The following is a 15,796-nucleotide window of genomic DNA, read 5'->3' as shown; positions in this document are numbered from 1 at the left end:
TTTTTCTTGTGGTTTGGGGTATGGTGAGGAATGGGAGGGGTCACTGGATCCTTTGGAATACCAGCCCCAAGACACTATGGACTGGTGAACGGACCTGGGTGAAGCCAGTGGACTAGCTATTTCCCAGTCTACTGGCATTCTTTTCCCTCCTGCTATGGCTACGGCGGAGGGGGCATCCTACTTGGTGGTGGTATGAAGAGCGTCTGGTGGCAGTCAGGACTAACTACCTAACAGAGGTGCTTCAGCCTGGGGCTTCATCCTCTGAACCCCTATTGCCCTTTAATGAAGCCCTTACTGATGTGCTGCTGGGTACCTTGTGCAAACACTGCACAGGGGCTCCTGTGAACAGGACTGTTGCCTACCGCCATCATCCTGCACCAGGTGACCTAGTGCAACACCTCACCCCTGACAACCTGATTATCCAAGCCTCCACTTCAGAGGGCACGTTCCCTTCTGCACCCCTGGATAGAGAATCCAAAAGGCTGGGCACACTTGGGAAGAAGATGTTTTCTTCTGCCAGCCTGGCATTGCGGTCTGTGAACACCACATGCCTTTTGGGTCGTTACTCCCATATGCTGTGGGATACAGTTGCGCAAGTGCTGCCCCAGTTCCTGTGGGAGGCCCGGGCTGTACTTTCCCAGGCTGTTGCTGATGGGAGAGGCACAGTAAAGTTACCGATTCGACATTGGCTTGTCCAAGCCAATCTTATGGACATGCCCCTTAATGGCATCTGTCTCTTTGGAGAGAAAGCAGACTTGGTGCTCAAAGTCTTCAAGGATTCTCATGCTACCACCAGGTCCTTGGGCCTTCCGCCATCCCCTTCAGTCTGCTTTTTGCCCCTTTTGTAGCTATGGAAGGGGCGACCAGCCATGTCCATTTCCCTCTAGCCACCATGCTGCATGCTGCCTAGCCTCTACGTGACAGAGGATGTGGGATCCACTGTCCTTGTGTATCGGGGAGTCAGCGGTCTGGTCAGTCCACATTCCCCCCCTCATCGCTTCCCCCAACCCCACCCCACCCCCCAACCCCACAGCTGTCTCCAAACCTTCCTGGTCTGATGACTCCCCGCCAAGGACCAGTTGGAGGAGGCATCCGCCATCACCTGCTCTGCTGGCAGTCCATCATGTCAGACAGGTAGGTTTTGCAAATAGTCTGAAGGGGCTACTCCCTCCCCTTCTAAACTACCACTCCATCCATGCCACCATCTTACAAGCGGATGATGGAGGATCACTTGGCACTTCTCCATGAGGAGGTTACTGTTCTCTTGGCCAAGGAAGCCATAGAGATGGTCCCTGTGCCAGAAGTAGCACGCGGTTGTTATTCCCGCTACTTTCTACCCTAAAAGGACAAGAGACTTCCCCCTATACTAGACGTCCAGACCCTCAATCTCTTCCTCAAAAAGGAGTTCAAAATGCTCACTCTGGCGCAGGTTTTATCTGCCCAGGAGACTGGATGGTAGTGTTGGACTTGCAGGACGCTTTCTTTCCCATCCTGCCTGCCCAGCAACGTTACTCGCGGTTCGCGGTAGACCACAAGCACTTTCAGTTCACAGTGTTCCTCTTTGGCCTTATCAGCACCCTTCAGGTGTTCACCAAGGCGATGGTAGTGGTTACAGCTCATCTGCGCTGATCAGGGCTTTCAGTCTTGGTTTCAGTATTCCCCTATCTTGACAACTGGCTGTTGAAGGTGGGCTCACCCCAGGCTGACGTCTCCCACCTCCAGACTATGCCAGACCTGCATTTGCTGGGGTTCACTATAAATGTGCCGAAGTCACATCTGACTTCCTCGCAGATGCATCCTTTCATCGGAGCTGTTCTGGACACAGTGTAATTTCAGGCTTACCCTCCTGAGCAGTGACTCAAGGATATTCAGGGTACCGATGTTTCAGCCTCTATCCTGGATTCCAGTGAGAATGACTCTGAGGCTGCTGGTCATCACGGTCTTCTGCATCCTGCTGGTGACACATGCTAGATGGCATATGCGGGGTCTGCAGTGGGACCTGAGTTTCAGTGAACGCAGCATCAGGGAAATCTCTCTGACAGGGTCCAGATCTCTGAGGGAACTGCTCGAGATCTGCAGTGGTGGTTAACAAATTGAGATTGGCCCAGATCCCTCTCCCTTCCCCAACTAGATCTGATAGTATTGACAAATGCATCACTCCTGGGATGGGGCAGCTGTTGGACTTTTTGCCTTTGACCTCTTGTTTTTGACTTTGTGCTGCATTTTGTTTTTGCTGGCTTTAGGACTCTGGGCACTTTACCACTGCTGACCAGTGCTAAAGTACCAGTGCTGTCGATCTAAATTGTATTGGCGATTGGTTTCTCCATGATTATTATATTTGGTTTACTAGTAAGTCTCTAGTATAGTGCACCAGGTGTGCCATGGGCCCATAAATCAAATGCTACTAGTGGGCCTGTAACACTGACTGTGCCACCCATGTGATTAGCCCTGCAAACAAATCTCCTGTGGGTGCAGTTTTGAACTGTCATGTCGACCTGGCAAGTACACCCACTTGCCAGGCCCTAATCTTCCCTTTTATTACCTGTAAGTTACTCCTAAGGTAAGCCCATGAAAGCAACACAAAAGGATGATGGGCGGAGTGCTGAACAATGCAAACACTCACCATCAGTGACAGATCTGGGTTTAATCAATTGTTCTTTTGGTCACCATGCCACCCCAGTTTGGACCCAACCATATGCAAATCAGTCTTGACCCTGTTCCTCATGGGAACAGTCCAGCCCGAACTGCCAGGCCGGGTCCTCCCTGGACCGGAAACAAGCATCATGAGACCGGTTTCAGGGTATCGCCATTCATCAGCCAGGCTAGCTTGAATCCAGTGGCACAGTTAGCAAAGGACCCACATCTGGGCATACCCTTCCCACTTAGGGAAACTTCAGCAACACAAAAGGATGATGCACGGAGTGCTGAACAATGCAAACACTCACCCCCAGTCACAGATATGGGTTTAATCCATCGTTCTGACAGACCCATGGGCTGGGTACAGTGTATTTAAAAGGCAGGACCATGTACTGGTGTTTTACTTGTCCTTAAAGTGAAATACTGCAAAATTTGATTTTCACTATTGCAAGACCTATCTCTCCCATAGGGTAACATGGAGATTGTCTTTAAATAGCTTTTAAATGTAATTTCCCGTTGGGAGCAGATAGACATAAGGGGTTTCTGAACTCAATTTAAAAAAGCATCTTTTGGTGAAGTTGGTTTTTGAATTGTACGTTTGAAAATGCCACTTTTAGAAAGTGGCCATTTTCTTGCTTAACCATTCTGTGCCTCTACCTGTCTGCTGAATACATGTCTTTGTCAGGATGACAGTTGGGCTTTTTATGAATTCAGTCTAGACTGTCACACAAAGGGAGCTGAGGTGTGCCCTGCATTTCCTGATGGGTCTTCCTGAGCTAGAGTGGTGGGAGGAGCTGACACTTGCATCTGAATATGGCTGTGCCTGTCCTCCCACAAAGCAGTCTCCAGCCCCCTAGAGTGTATCTGGGGCTAGGGAAGGGAAAGGCAGGGTCTTGTGCATTACAAAGACTTCTTTATGAAGTTTTCCTACTTCAAAGACAGAAATGGGTACAAGTACTGGACCTCAGACACCACAAGGGTAGAACACTTCTGGACTGAGAACATTCTGCCAGATAGAAGAGCTGCATGCTGTAGGAGGGACTGCAACTCTGCCTGTTGCTTTGTTGTGCTGGCCTGCTGCTTCTGTCCTGGGAGCGAAAGGACGGGACTTTGCTTTCTACATCCTGTTTACCAAGGTTCTCCAAAGGCTTGAACTGAGCTTGCCTCCTGTTAAGCCTCAGGGACATTAAAGACTTCATCTGCCAGTTCCTTGGCTCTTTTGCTGAGAATCCTTACTTGCCAAGTGGTGCCAACTCAAGCCCCTGGGCCCTTGGAAGTGAAAGCTGGTGACCTGAAGGGGAAAATCAACGTGTGGCGGTGGCAACAAATTGACTCAGCTCCTGTCCTGTGGCTGGAGAGTTGACACAGCACCTGTCTTGCAGCTACAGAATTGATGCAGCATCTATTTCACTGTGACTCCATCAACACAGAATGTCTGGATTTTCCACGCATCATCCCCGGGGCATCCATTTCTCATTGACGCTACACAGCAGTAAGGAACCGAGGCTGCATGTTTCGAAATCAACATCACATTCCCTGCAAGGAAAGAATCAACGCATTACCTCCCTTGCTAGTAAGAAACCGACGCATCGTCTCTCATGCGAGGAAAGAATCAACTCACCACTTCCCCTTGAAGTAAGTAACTGACACACCGATGTGCTTTTCGGTTCCTCCCCTCCCCTCTTGCTCACATCGACTTTGTTTATACGCATCACAGGTACAACCATTGATTCCTATGGATAAAGATTAATTGAAACATTTAAAAAGAGATATCTTTACTTGTGTTTGTTGGATTTTTGCATTTTGGTCTTGTTTTCGTCAGATAATTATTGGCTACTTTTCTAAACTGTGTGGAGAATTTTTGGTGGTGTTTTCACTGTTACTGTGTGTGTGTGTGTAAAAATACTTTTCACATTGCCTCTGAGATAAGTCTGACTGCTTGTGCCAAGCTACCAAGAGGGTGAGCAGGGGTTACCTTAGCTGTATGACACCCTTACCCTGACTAGAATGAGGGGCCCTACTTGGACAGGGTGCAAACTACGGTCAGCTAGAGACCCCATTTCTAACAGCAGCCATCTGGTAGAGGCAGAGATCAGAGGCATCTGGTCTCCTTCAGAGTCCGGACTCCATATCAACTTGGAACTTTGGGCGATCAGGCTAGCATTGAAAACATTTCTTCACTCTTTCAAGAGGAAAGTAGTGCAGGTTTCACAGACAACACCACTATCATGTGGTACTGTAGCAAGCAGGACGGGGTAGGGTCGGGGACCCTTTGTCAAGAGCTGGACCAACAAGACATTTTTCTGGTGGTTCAACATCTGGTGGGCTCTATGAACGTCAGATCAGACAAATTCAGCCATCAATGCTTAATCACGGCGGTGGTGCATGGTCCGAATGAGGATCTGGTATTCTGAGCTATTGAGCATGGCCATCGATCCTCTGATCAGACTGTCCTTTTGGCAGGATCTTCTGTAGCAGCAGCAGGGGAGGGTTCTATGCCAGAACCTGTCCAGTCGGCCTTCTTGCATGGAGTTTGAGCAGCAACAGTTGACTGCTTTTGACCATCTGCCTTAAGTCAGTAATGTAATCTTGCCAGCCAAGCCTCCCGCCACCAAAACTGTATACGCCTGTTGTTTGAAGAAATTTGTGGCTTGGTGCACAGACAAGTTTGTTGATGGTGACCCCTTTTCTGCCTCTCTCTCATAAGTCCTTTTGTTTATACTTTCTTTGACCCAGCAGAGCTCTGCAGTGGGCACTCTCAAAGGTTATTTGTTTGTAATCTTTGCTTTCTTGCAATTGCCTGATTAACCCTCTTTGATTAAATCCTCTGTTGTTAATAGGTTTCTTAAAGGCCTTACTCTTATGTTTCCTCCGTCCCCTTTCATTATGCCCCAGTGAGACTTGATTTTGTTTTTAGCATTTCTGATGTGCACTCCTTTTGAGCCTCTCCACAATGTCCTCTGTTGGAGATGGTGCTTCTTAGGGAATTTTCCTTAAACTTCTTGCCTTTTTCTTCCAGTTTTTGGTGACTCCCTGTGTGTGACCTTAGGACTCTGAGGACTTCTCCACTGTATGGCAGTGAGAAAGTGTGCATGTCCTTCCTACCTATGTTAGGAAGGGGGCGTTTATGGACGTGGTTGAGGTGCTGTACCTAAGAGGACCCTGTAAAAAAAGATACACCACATACCCGGGGAAGGTACGGCCCTGTCTACTAGGGGGGTGTAGTACTCTGTGTGCCACCCCCAGATGACCCTGTCAACCAATTAGATAAGACTGCACGGGCACTAGAGCTCTCGTATGCAGGTTGGAATTCCCTATGCAGGGGCCCAACCCTGAGCAGGCCTTACACCACCCCTGGAGGGCCCCTAAGATGGGGCATGTGGTAGGCGTAGAGTAGGGAGGATATTCAAAGGTGTTCTCTTCCCTGGTAGAGAAGACCCCCATCGGGATGTTCCCTGCCTCGGGGCGGACAGGGACCAAATTTAGGGGTGACAACTATGGTTCAAAGGAGAACCCTTTGAACCACCCTGAACTTCAAAGGCATACTTTAGTATAACTAGGGGTACTACCCATCAGCAAGGGTAGTTGCATCTATGGCGACGCAGGACCAGTACTGCTGGACCGTGTAGTGTACATAGCCAGAGAAATCTTGTGTGTGCGGCAGGATAACTTGCAGAAGGGATCCGCACACCTTTCCCGTGTTGTGGCTGGCCTGAGCCGACTGCTTGTCACTGTGTAGTAACCCAAAGTGTGCTCTTCGAGGGCAGGTTGGCCTGCCACCTGTTCTCTGCAGAGGTCTCCGGGACATCAAAGACCTCCTGCGAGCGACTGACATTGTCTGCTGGTATCATCTGCAGAGCGATGCCCTCTCCTGCACCTACATTGTATGCTGGACTTCCCCTGGCAGCTGTGGCGTGAGCGTGGACTAATTGTGCCTGGAGATGAGATTTGCCTGGTCCAGAGCTTGCCAAGCACTGACATCTGTCAGGTGAGTGGCCCTTCATCGTGGGGACCACTGCACACTGAAAGGTCTTGTAGTGTGAATGGGATCACCTGGTGCGGGACACCTCGTGGCCTGTGGTTGTCGAGTTCCTCGTGTGACCCTCGGCTGCACTCACATTACATGTTGTGCTCTGTTCATAGGTACCGACCCTCGGAGTTGGGGTCGCCACTGGAGTTGTGCTATACTCTGCCTCATATAGCATGGCTGAACGGAGAGTCTGGTGCGACTAGTCATCGCATCCCAGGCGTTGTGCCTTATCTCAGAGAGGTGTGGAAATGAAGTTCCTTGTGTGACTGGATTGTCTAGACCGACTCAAGTCATCGAGCGATGGATGCTGTGCCTCTTTCCAGTGGGGTATGGGATTTACGTTCCCTGTGGGAGCATACAGGATTGCCTGGTGTGATATAAATCATCATGTACCTGGAGTGATCGTATGGTCGGGGCTGATCCAGGTCTTCGGACACCTGACGTTGTGCTTCATTTGTGTGGAGGTACAGCACTGAGCACTTTTCACATGGGATCGTAACCATCTGGTGCAACCCAAGTCTTCGTGCACCAGACACGGTGCCTCCTTGTACAGTTGATGCGGACCTAGTAGCTCTTTGTGTGCAACTAGAATTGTTAAGAATGACTCAAGTCAACACGCCCCAACGATCCACCTCTATTCTGGAGGTGCTGAAATTGGTAACTATTTGGTAACATTGGATTGTCTGGCTGGGAACCGCGGAGGCTAGCAGGTGGCCTATGTGATGCAGACCTCTTAGTGAGCCTCTGACTGGAAGCCCAAACATCCTTGCTAATTGGTGCTGGATCGGCTTTTGTCTCCCCTCCTCCCCCACCCCCGTGATCCTGCGAAGTGACTCTGGCCGCAACCAGCCTACTATCCCGGGAAAGGTTGACTCAATCTTTGGTTCGTGGTGGGGCGGTATAGCTGAAGCTGGTTGGTAGGTGGAGGGCGTTTTGAGACCCAGGATGCCTGCAGACAGAGGCATTCACTAGTCCAATAGCAGGACACCATATTAGGGTGCCAGGAGCGAGTGCATCCGAGTGTGTGTGTATACATGAGCCGTCTGATACCCCTGGCACCGCACTGCGGTGCAGAGTGGATGCGAGGGCAGCACCATGGTATTGCTGGTCACGTTCTTCTGTCAATTAATTCCTGAGGTTGGCATTACGATTTACTAGTGCGACCTAGGCCGATGTGCTATGTGAAAGTGTTCCTAACCTTGTACATGCCTATTGCTGCTAACTTTGGGAATGAGGGTGCTCCCTGAAATTGTGTTACTTTGAAGTGGTGAACTCTAGGGTGGATCTTGTGCTGACAACGTTTGGCACCGCATGAAGGTGGGGGAAGGGAAATTATTGTTTTCTCACACGTACATACGCTTGTTGGTGTTAAACACAGTTGGGCCTTATATTGTGAATTATATTGCTGAAAGTGATTTATGCCCAGGTTTACATGATACTCATGCCTTGTTGACAATTTATGTTTTGAATACAATTTTTATTTACCTACACAGTGTGTGAAGTCTCATTTGTGCCGCTCAGCGTGGTTGTGGTGGGGAAGTACTGTGCCATTGCTTTACACATTTCCTCTATGATAAGCCTGACTGCTCTGTTAAGCTACCCAAGGGAGAGCACAGGCTATACATCAAGTGTAATCACCAGTCCTTGGCGAAAGTGATAGGTTCTGCCTGGCTGGGGCCTTCCGTCTGACAAACAGAACGTGCCACCTCTAGCATCCTCTCAGTCTTCTCACTTTGAGACCAGGCTTCCTTGTGGCCATTACATCTGCCCGCCGAGTGAGGGAGCTGCAGACATTGTCATCCAAACCACCCTACCTTTTTATCTATCCTGACAAAGTGGTGCTTCTTACTAGGGCCTCTTTCCTACCAAAAGTGGTTACACCCTTCCATGTAGGTCAATACATCACCTTGTCTACTGTTTGCGCACTCCACATCCTTTTAAGGAAGAGGAGAGACTCCTCTGCCGGGACCCAAAAAGAATGTTGGCGTTCTAACTGAATTGTACCAAAGAGTTCCAGGTGGATGATCAACTCTGTTAGTTATGTGGGTTCGAACAAAGGTCGGGCAGTGCAGTAGAGAACCATCTCCAGATGGGTTGTACTCTGAATTAAAATTTGCTATGCACTGGCTAAGAAGCAACCCCTTTGAGGACTTGTGTGCTAATTCTACCAGAGCCAAAGCTGCAACCACTGCTTTAGCACGTGGATTTTCAGTCCTTGACATCTGTCAGTCGGCAACATGGGCATCTCTGCTCATGTTCACTAAATACTACTGCCTGGACAGTCAGATCCGTAGAGACTGGCACTTTGGTTGTTCAGTCCTGCAGGACTTTCCATGATCTTAGTTCGCAGACTCACCTCCAGGGATGGTATTGCTTGGGTATCCATTCTAAGGTAAGGAATCTGCAACTAGATGTCTATCAGTTGGACTGGACAAGGTTACTTACCTTTGGTAACTCCTTATCAGGTAGAGATAATATCTAGTTGCAGATTCCTTACCAACCCACCCATCCTCCCCGCTCTGCAACTAGTTTCTAGGGACAGGGCCTCCCTTTTCAAGGCCCTACACACCAGTGGTTAGTGTTCTTCATGGCTCTGCTCTTCTGACGTGGAAAGTCATAAAAAGAAATTGATGTCAGCACGCCAGGGTGGCACCTATATAGGACCTGCAGCGTAATTTATGGCGCTGATGACGGATGCAGAGCTGATCAGTGCTACCTATCTGCGCTCAGGGGTACTGCTGCAGAAAAATCTCTGGATCCAGACTGATGCCCTGGGGAGTTCTAAGGTAAGGAATCTGCAACTAGATATTGTCCCTAACAGATAAGGCATTACTCAAGGTAAGAAACCTGTCGAACATAGTTGTTCAGCCTTAACTGAGTGGATAAATGGCAGCAGACAGCAGTTTCTCCCTTTTTCTTCCCCTGCCTCTCAAACCACTAAGCAGAGATCGGCCACTGGTATACCTGGCCCTCTCTGCAGGGTTCCCCCAAACATTTTGCCCTCACCCCACCTGTGTTTCTGAATTAGTTTGTGTTAGCATTAGGACTCTGCACTTTACTACTGATAACCAATGCTAAAGTGCTGTGCACGCACCCTAAATCATGGTATAATTGACCTGTACCTAATTGGCACATTTAATTTAGTTAGAAGTCCCTACTATTTGATACAACATGTACCCAGGACCCGTGAATTAAATGCTATTAGTGCCCCTCCAGCACTCATTGTGCTAACCACTAAAAGTAGCTCTTTGAAACATCTGAGGCCTGCCACTGCAGCCTATGTACAGGTTAAAGCTTCCATTTTAACCTGGCAAAATTTACTTTTTGCTAGTCCAAACCTTCCTTTTGAATATATATAACTCACCCCTAACGTAGGCCCTAAAGGTCAATTTGGCAGGAGGCATTGTATTTAAAATGTAGGATATGTGTACTTAGGTTTTACTTGTCCTGGTAGTGACAAACTCAAAAAATTGTTTTTTAATATTGTAAGGCCTGTCTCCCATTGGATAACATTGAGTTGCCTTATTATATTTAATAGTGGTAATGTTTGATTGAGAGAAGATGGGGATATCAAGTTTGAACTCACATGGATTGTAATTTAAAATCCTCTTAAATGCCAGAGTTGGATTTTAAATTACAATTTTGAAAATGCCACTTTAAGAAAGTTGGCATTTTCTTGCCCAGACGTTTGTAAGGCCTCCTAGAAGTGTCCAGCTGCCTCGGCTTGTTAATGGCTCCCCTATTAACAATGCTTATTAGGCCCAGGCAGTGAAGAATAGGGGATTAGGTTTTGGCAGGATAGGCCATCCTGCTAGGATGTCTGGTGGTGCGGAGCTGTTTGAGTAATGTCACAGCATTTTTAAAAAGGCAGAAAACTTTGCTTTTCTGTATAAGTAACTTCAAAGCTATTCTGTCTCTCTGACCTGTGGTAAGCGCCAGGACACACCCTGGAGTAGCTGTGTGCGTGATAGAAGTCACTTTCATCAGCAGCAGCTGCTACCTGCCACACTTACACTTCAAAGGCTTGCCTCCAGCACACACAAAGGAACCCAACACTAGTCTTTTTGTTACCCCATACTACTTGTATCTTTGGCAAGGGATGAACTTTCCAGAACCAAACGTGGGGGTAGCATAGGGAATCCTCCCACCTCAAAGTCTGGCACCAGTTATACATATTGGACCCTCAGAACAGCTCTTCAGCACACTCCAGGATCTGTGGACACTACAGAAGAAGGGCAGCCTTGTTCCCCAGAGTACTGCCCTTCTACTTGAGGTTTGCCTTGTTTCCCAGAGGCCTGCCCTGCTGCTTGTGGCCTGCCTGCTTTCTGAGAAGGAAGACTGGACCTGCTCCCTTCACCCCAGGCTCATCCGATAGACTCCAATGGTCAGTTGGCTGACCTCCTGTTCTTAGCTGCAGGGATACAACTAGCTCCAGAGTCCTCCCTGCAACCACCCAGCTGACCTACTGCAACTGGACCTACAGCTGGACCTGCCTGAGCCTTGCTGGCGTCTCCTGTAGTGAGGCCCTGAACCCTAAGAGGTGCCTCCCCGAGTCCCGAACCCTTGGCTTGGAAAAAAGTGCAAGAAAAGGTTCAATCCTGAGGCTTTGGTCTCTTTGCAATCGTAAACGGGCCCATTTGTGGTGAGACTCTACTGCCTATGACGAAGCTCCGGTGAGCATGAATTTTCATGCTACAGTGACTGTCAGCAATGACTGGCAATGCGAGATCTGCACTTCGCAACAAAAGCAGCGGTGACTGCCAGTGTGAAGCTCTTCATGCTACAGCATTAACAGCCTGCGCATCCAGGCCTGCTCTTTGCACTAAAGCGACGACTATCCACAATGCTCTTCCTGCACCTCGTGGCTTCCTTTACCAAAAACCAGACTCTTTGTGCTGGACATTGAAAAGGTACATTTTCAGTGGGACTAACATAGTCCCTGTATCTGGCCTGCGCTCCATTCTGGTCGGCTCAAACTTGTGACCTTCCCCTGTTCTAGCCCGATCAGATGAGCGTGAGAAGCACTTTCTGATTTTAAGCGCTACATTTACCTAAAACTTTGAAATCACATATATCCAGTTACAGTGATTGGACTTTTGTCATTCTTGTATAATTTTATTTATTAAAATGCACTCTATTTTTCTAAATTAGTGTGGGTTTTTGTGTTGTGTTTTCGCTTTATTACTGTTTGTGTGCTGCATACATACTTTACAGTTTGTCTCTAAGTTAAGCCTGGCTGCTTTTGTGCCAAGCTACCAGGGAGTTAAGTACAGATTAATTCAGTGACTTGTGGTTCACCTTAACAAGGACTGTGGTTGTTGCCTTATTGGGGCTCACACGCCTCAACCAATAACCCAGTGTCTTACACCACCTCTGTTGCAAACTAATTTTAAATCTAGATGATCAATGCCAACTTTCTTAGTACATTGAGTGTTCATTGTAGTGCAGTTACTACCATTTTTCTAGGTTAAACTGTTAAGTAGCTTATCCAACTTCCTGAGGAATACAAGAGGTATGTAAGTCTAACTGAACCTTTAAGATAGGACTTGGAAGCATGCCTACTGGTGGATACTTCTAAATACAGATTCTTCAGCTTAGACAACATCCGGAATCCTTACTTCAGCAGTGTGACTGCACATTGCTAGATGGTGCAGTGCTGCCCCCACACTACATCAGAAGTGAGAGAAGCACCTTGAATAAGTACCACCCTAGCCACTGATGTTGGTTCCTTCCATTTTGTGCCTTCTGACCTGGATGGCTTTGCTCCCAGCTTCATAAACCTTCTGACAAAACAGAATAAATGTGCAAGCTAACGTCATCTGCTCCTAAAACAACAGGTTCTAAACCATGCAGTATAGGCAGAGAACGGATGACAGGCACGGACCTGCACACAGTGGGGGTCATTACAACCCTGGCGGACGGTGTTAAAGCGGCAGTAATACCGCAAACAGGCCGGCGGGAAAAAAGGGAATTATGACCGTGGCGGAAACCGCCAACATAGACAGCCACTTTAACACTCCGACCGCCACAGCGGTACAGACAAACAGCGCAGCGGTCACCGCCAACAGACAGGCGGAAGACAAAGTACTGCCCACAGTATTACAACAGGCCAATCCACCACCTTTTTCGGGGCGGATTCACCGTGGATAAAAACACGGCGGAAACAGCCATTCCAATGGGAAAACGCTCACCTTAACACACTCCACGAGGAAGGAGGGCACCATGGTGCCGAAACTCCAAATACTCCCTGCGATTGTGTTCCTGCTCCTCTACGAACATCAGCAACGGCAGCGCCGAAGACAGCGGTGAGTACTGCACCCATGACATAGGGGAGGGGGGAGGCAAAAGTCAGGGACACACACACGCAACAACCCCACCCCCACCCTGACCCTCACCCACTACAACACACACACCAATGCATTTCAAAACATCACAGTAACAACCCCCAACCCCCCCGGAAGAATGCAGACAAAAGGAAATGAGTACAACCATTGTAATGTAGCATAATACAGTAAGCCAATATATACAAATGCCAAAAATATACATCACGATCAGTAGTGCAGGTATGCACCATCCAATGTCCGTGGACCACTGGGCCCAAAAAGCATGGGCGAGGCCCACACACGATACCTGTCCTGAAACGGAGAGAACACTGCAGGGGCATCAGATAGAAATACAACAGGCACCTCAGGGGGAAGGGAAGGGGGGGCACCTCAGCCGGATGACAGCACCACGCCAGATCCACAACAGGGCTCCATGCCCATTGATGTATCCTGGGGAGTGTAAAGCCACAGTCTCTCAAGTCTCTACAGTGGGTGGTTTGCACACTACAATCCTGGGGAGTGCAAAGCCACAGTCTCTCAAGTCTCTACAGTGGGTGGTTTGCACACTGTACCAACCTGGGGAGTGCAAAGCCACAGTCTCTCAAGTCTATACAGTGGGTGGTTTGCCCACTGTACCATCCTGGGAAGTGCAAAGCCACAGTCTCTCAAGTCTCTACAGTGGGTGGTTTGCCCACTGTACCATCCTGGGGAGTGCAAAGCCACAGTCTCTCAAGTCTCTACAGTGGGTGGTTTGCCCACTGTACCATCCTGGGGAGTGCAAAGCCACAGTCTCTCAAGTGGATGCCTTTCTCCATTGGTTCTGGAGGGGGACTGGTGCCCAGAGTGCTTCATCCTGTGTAGGACTGAGTAGTGGATGCTGTTCTCCACTGGTTCTGGAGGGGGACTGGTGCCCAGAGTGCTTCATCCTGTTAAGGACTCCGGTAGTGGATGCTGTTCTCCACTGGTTCTGGAGGGGGACTGGTGCCCAGAGTGCTTCATCCTGTGTAGGACTCAGGTAGTGGATGCTGTTCTCCACTGGTTCTGGAGGGGGACTGGTGCCCAGAGTGCTTCATCCTGTGTAGGGCTGAGGTAGTGGATGCTGTTCTCCACTGGTTCTGGAGGGGGACTGGTGCCCAGAGTGCATCACTCTCCCCGTGACGGTCTCAGTTCCGTCACTGCCCCTGCTGCACATGGGCTAGCGATGCCAGAGTTGGCTGTGCTTGCCCTGTTCAGCGGTGCTTGCCCTGTTCAGCGATGCTTGACTTTGCAGTTTCTGCCCTGTTCAGCGATGCTTGCCATGGCGGTCTTTGCCCTGTTCAGCGGTGCTTGCCCTGTTCAGCGGTGCTTGCCATGGCGGTCTTTGCCCTGTTCAGGGGTGCTTGCTGTGGCGGTCTTTGCCCTGTTCAGCGGTGCTTGCCATGGCGGTCTTTGCCCTGTTCAGCGGTGCTTGCCATTACGGTCTTTGCCCTGTTCAGCGGTGCTTGCCCTGTTCAGCGGTGCTTGCCATGGCGGTCTTTGCCCTGTTCAGCGGTGCTTGCCATGGCGGTCTTTGCCCTGTTCAGCGGTGCTTGCCATGGCATTCTTTGCCCTGTTCAGCGGTGCTTGCCCTGTTCAGCGGTGCTTGACTTTGCTGTCTCTGACCTGTGCAGCGGTGTGTTCCATGGCGGTCCCTCATTGCCCAGCTGGGCTGTGGCTGCCGGGGCCCTCCTGGGCACTGACTCCGGCAGTGGTCTCCTGACCGGTGAAGATTGTGCCACCCTCCTGGGCACTGACTCTGGGGGTGGTCTCCTGACCAGTGACGATAGTGCTGCCCTCCTGGGCACTGACTGTGGCAGTGGTCTCCTGACCAGTGACGATTGTGCTGCCCTACTGGGCACTGACTCTGGCGGTGGTCTCCTGACCAGTGATGATTGTGCCGCCCTCCTGGGCACTGACTCTGGTGGTGGTCTCCTGACCAGTGATGATTGTGCCGCCCTCCTGGGCACTGACTGGCGGTGGTCTCCTGACCAGTGACGATTGTGCTGCCCTCCTGGGCACTGACTCTGGTGGTGGTCTCCTGACCAGTGATGATGGGGCTGGCGGTGGCGTCCTGGGCAGCGGGGATGATGGCGGCCTTCTCCGCCGTGCTGCTCTTCCCAGACTTTGGCGCTTTCTTCTGCCCCTTCCCCACCTTGGGAGGAGTCACAGCTGACTCGACACTCCCCCCGGGACCCTTGTGAGCGGCTTTGCCGGCAGGAGTCTTCACCCTCTCCTGTCCGGCACTGTCCAACTTCTGGTGCTTCACAGGGTGGGGACTGGCTGTGCTTTGGCTCCGTGTCACACTGGCTGCCCTGGTGCCCTGTGCACTCCACATACCTCTAGCAGGCACCACTGGTACCGGACTTTTTTGGGCTGAGGTGCTACTACGGGACCTATGAATTGGAGGGGGGGTGGGGGGTGGGAAAGAGGTCTACGTTGCTCAGGAAAAGTTTCTGACGAACACTGGGACGGGTAGCTGGAGGGGGTCTGGGAGTGGAGGAAGAGGAGGTGGTTGTAGGAGGTGTAACTTTTGATGATTTGGGTGCAGGTGCATGTTCTGGAGGCTGTCGTGAGGTGGATGGATGTTGGGTGTGTGGCCGCGTTTGTGTACTTTGGGAGGGGGCGTCACAGACACACTGGGAGAGGACACAGGGGACGTGTAAATGGTAGTGGGGGTGGTGAGTGCAGGTGAGCGGGGTGTGGTGCTGGGTGTTCTGGTGCGAGTCCTAGTGGCTGTGGTGGTAGTGCATGCAGGTGAGAGTGTAGACGAGACTGGGAGGGAGGAGGG

The sequence above is a fragment of the Pleurodeles waltl genome, chromosome 8 (assembly GCF_031143425.1).
Source record: "Pleurodeles waltl isolate 20211129_DDA chromosome 8, aPleWal1.hap1.20221129, whole genome shotgun sequence".
Taxonomy (NCBI): domain Eukaryota; kingdom Metazoa; phylum Chordata; class Amphibia; order Caudata; family Salamandridae; genus Pleurodeles; species Pleurodeles waltl.
Note: the sequence above shows the minus strand (reverse complement) of the source record.